The sequence below is a fragment of the Lupinus angustifolius genome, chromosome LG01 (assembly GCF_001865875.1).
Source record: "Lupinus angustifolius cultivar Tanjil chromosome LG01, LupAngTanjil_v1.0, whole genome shotgun sequence".
NCBI classification, from domain to species: domain Eukaryota; kingdom Viridiplantae; phylum Streptophyta; class Magnoliopsida; order Fabales; family Fabaceae; genus Lupinus; species Lupinus angustifolius.
Genome location: NC_032009.1, coordinates 13,010,442 through 13,014,749, shown reverse-complemented (window position 1 = coordinate 13,014,749; position 4,308 = coordinate 13,010,442).

Sequence of the window (4,308 nt, the reverse complement as noted above, 5' to 3'; positions counted from 1 at the left end):
TGATTCTTTATAAACTGTGTTTTCAGAATTGATCTCATAAGTTGCATGTTGCATTTATTAGAGAGTTAGAGCATTTTTCGTTATATTTGTTGCATCTAGTTGTTAGTGCATTTGTGAGTTTAGAAAGGAGAGAATTCTATGCTTTAGGATTGAGTGGCATTTCATGATATATTTCTCATCATTCATCTCACATGTTCATGCATATTATTGATGCTTTTGTGAAGTTTTTACATTCTGTAATTTCTATTTTGTAACTAATACATTGTCATATTGCATGAGTTTGTATTAGGTGTTTAGAGTAAAGCCTTACTTGTTAAATATGAGCTTTGTAATTGCTCAAGTTTACTATATAATTTTGTTGTGAAAAATTGTTGTAACATTGGGAATCTCAAGGTGTCGTATCACCTAAGAGATTGAGTTGTATCTTCATATTACTTAGAGCTCTAAATAAGGAAAGAACAGAGGTTCTTGGTTGGGGCTACGCCGAAAGAAAGGTTTTCTTTATCGGTAGGAAGGGAGTCAAACCATAGAATAAGGTTCTTTATTTTCTTGTGAATGTCTAAGTTGTTGTAATTGGATGATGTGCATGTAAAAACATTGATTCAATTATAGTGAAGAAAATCTCCCAAATCAGCCGGGAGGCCTGGATGTAGTTTGCGGTGGACAAGCAAACGAACCAGGATAAAAATCGTGTTGCAGGATTTTTCTTTCTCTCTCTCTCTCTCTTTATTGCATTTAATCGGTTAACTTGTATAGTAGAATTAATTGCTATGTTCTGTATATTTGCTATATTGTTAATACTCTGATAATACTGTAAGCTTTGTGTATTCATTTCATTATCGGTTAATTGTCGTGCAAGTAATCGAATCTGTCTAAGTTTACTGTTTCTGTTTTAATCGATTAAATCAAGTTCGTTAATCGATTATCCACATTCTTTTAATCGATTAAATAGGGGTGATTTAGCATTAAGTGTTGAGTTTCGAAAAGCGGATATTCTAACCGCTACACCTATTCAACCCCCCCCCTTTTAGGTATATTGTAACCACTGATACATAACAAATATGAGTGAGTCTTTTCTGCATTTCATTAATCGATTCATTTGGAAACATACGAAACAACTCATTTTCATGTGTTAACCTATTCAATCTTGCGCGCTTAACCTCACTCGTGCCTTCGTGGGTTACTTGAAGTGGAGTAAAATGCCCATTGACAATGGAGTCCCAAATCTCCGTGTCTATTGTCTCAATAAAGATTCGCATGTGCACTTTCTAGTATGCGTACCCCTTGCCACTGAAGATCGGAGGGCGGTTGATGGATGCTCCATCAACGCCAAAAGGGTTAGTGGAACCCATAGTGATTAATCCCTAGGATCAACGAATTAGCAGCCAAGCTAGCACCTCTGTACTAGCTCTGATACCACTTGTTGGGTACTAGTGGGGTAAGAATACACCTAGAGGGGGGTGAATAGGTGTAGCGGATCATTAATCCTGCTTTTCCGATATTTGTGCAACATACAAAGCTGCTGTAGTTAATCAATTATCAACAAGGTTAGTCGATTAAGGACAATTCTGTTAATCGATTATGGTCAATATGTTAATCAATTATACTGGTTGTTTACTCTTTGAAAAACAGTTTTCTTGCTTTGAAAAAATAGTGATGAATCCTGATCTTTACTATCCTATTATTGATTCGTGATTATCAACAGATTAACAATAATTAGCAATTAATCACATAATGCATATTAACTCAGAAAGCAAGTAAAGACAGAAACATAAAGAGATAGGGAAAGAGAAAATGTGCTCGAGGATTTTATCCTGGTTCGTTTGCAGGTCCACTTGCAAGCTACATCCAAGCCTCTCAGTTGATGTAGGAGATTTTTCTGTACTATGAGAAATGTTATTCAATTACAAACACAGTTCCAAAGATCCTAGCAGAAACTTATTTCTTGAAACCATTGAGCTACCAAGCTCGGTTTGACCTCTATCTACGCCTACTTGGATACCACAATGTTCGCGCAATTTGTCGAAGACTACTATTTCTCAACTTGTGATAATACCACACACCACGAGAATTATCCTCAATTTATAGAAATTTGTCAAGTTACGTTGCACACAAGATTGTGCGGATAAAGACACTAAAGTCGGCTCTATAACCCTTGACAGAAGATCTCACAAACAACCCTAAGAACTAGATGTAGAAATCATGCAAGGTCTTTCAACTGAATGAAAATGGTTGGCACAATGAAAATACTTTCTCTCTTTTATATCTCTTTTCACTCTTGAGAATGTATGCAAGAAAAACTTCAAAGAATCAACAAGATAGCTTCGAAAACTTAAGCACAATGAATCTTTTGTTTTTCTTTTTGTTCAGTTCTTTTTGTTGTTCATTGAAAACGTGAAAAGCTTTTTTAAACTTATTTGATTATGTTTCTAAATAACTACTTTTTTTCATCACTGACTCAACTGATATTAATCGATTAAATGCTAAGTTAATCGATTAATGTGTTTCTTGAAAACAGATTTTCAGTTATGACTTAATCGATTAATAAGTAGAAATCCTGGGAGGTTAACTTCTTTAACTCCATTTAATCAATTGTGCCTTTCCTTAATCGATTAACGGATTTCACCAGGACTTAATTGATTTCAATGGAGTTAATCGATTAATATTATTTAGAAATAGTTTTTCTAACTATATGGTAAACACCCTATATGATGAATGAAAATGCAACATGATTTTAGAAATGATTAAATCCTTTATGCACAAAACCATGTATGCTTAATGCAAATGCATGAATGTTACTTGTCAGATGTTATGCCTCATCCTATATTATTTTCATTTTAGACTTTTTGTGAGACACTTCCATCTTGGTTTACCTAACCTAAAACTCAATACTAGGCAAGCATCTTAGGACTCTAGAATATAAAAAGCAATCCTAAGTTCTATGACATTGAGATGTCCAATTCTTCAAGCTCCCAAATAAGACCGTGTCTTCATCAAAACATAGTAGTTTGGTTATAATGGCATCATTTGACTATTTGCCATTTCAATTTACGCAAGTTTTTCTCAATATGCACTCTATTGAAATATGAAAAATTGATATATTTTCTCTCTTGAATCTTAAAGAAACACTAACTCAAATCAACAGAAGATTTCTCTTAGAGAGTTCTTAGAAAATATGAAATTTTGAAAACTCGCATTCTAAACCAACGAGAAGAAAAACGGTTTTTATACAAAATAGTTTTATGTTTGATCTTATCAATTATCTAAGCTAGTAATAGATTATCAATAAGCTAAACACATGATATCAGATGGAAATAATCGATTATTGATGCCATAAGACAAAAATCTTTAGCTATTGGAACTGCGAATAATCGATTATTATATTGCCTAATTGATTATAAGATTCCATGACTGGATAATTGATTATCACTTCATATCATTCGATTAATAGAGCTGAAGAGTAGTTTCTTTGATATGAAATGAACTTCCTACATGATGAATAATTATGCAATGAATGATTTCAAAGTATGTACAATTTTATGCAATAAAATCATGTACGATTAATGCATGAACATTATCTAATCATGTATATATGAATGAAATGTCTCAATTTAAGTATGTCAAATTAGGTTTTATGAGACTTCCATCCTATGTTCACCTAACCTAGACTATATCTAAGCCATCATCTTAGGACTTCTATAAAACATAAGCATATGTACCTTGTTGAATAATTTCTTGTAATCTTGTCCCGAGAGTCTTTCTTGTAATCTTGTTGAATCTTCCTGGAAGTGGTAGGGCATGTGTACCTCATGCATCTTACTTTCCTACTCTTATGGCAAAATGCATTGTCTTTGGGATTCTTGCTCATCTTGATTGAACTTTCTTCATCTTCCTTATGAAGCTCCTTGGTTCCTCCATTCTTTCTTAAGTACTTTCTAAATTTGTTGATAAGAGGGACATGGATTCATCATCCGTGTCAGAATCGGACTCATCATCATCATATATCTCCTTTTGACTTCTTGATTATGATCTTGTTGCTTTGAAGGAGGTTTCTTTGATGTTCTCGTCCATTTGTTCATTGAGTGTCAAACGTCTTATATTCAACTCATGTTCTTGAAGTTTGCCAAATAAAGTTGCGAGCGTCATTTGTGCCAAGTCCTTTGACTCCATGATGGCATTCACCTTGGGCTGCCATTTCTTGTTCAGATATCTCAACACTTGAACATTTACTTCATGTTTGGCAAATGATTTATCTAATGCAATGAGATGGTTAATCATGTGAGTAAATTGCTTTTGAAAATCATAATT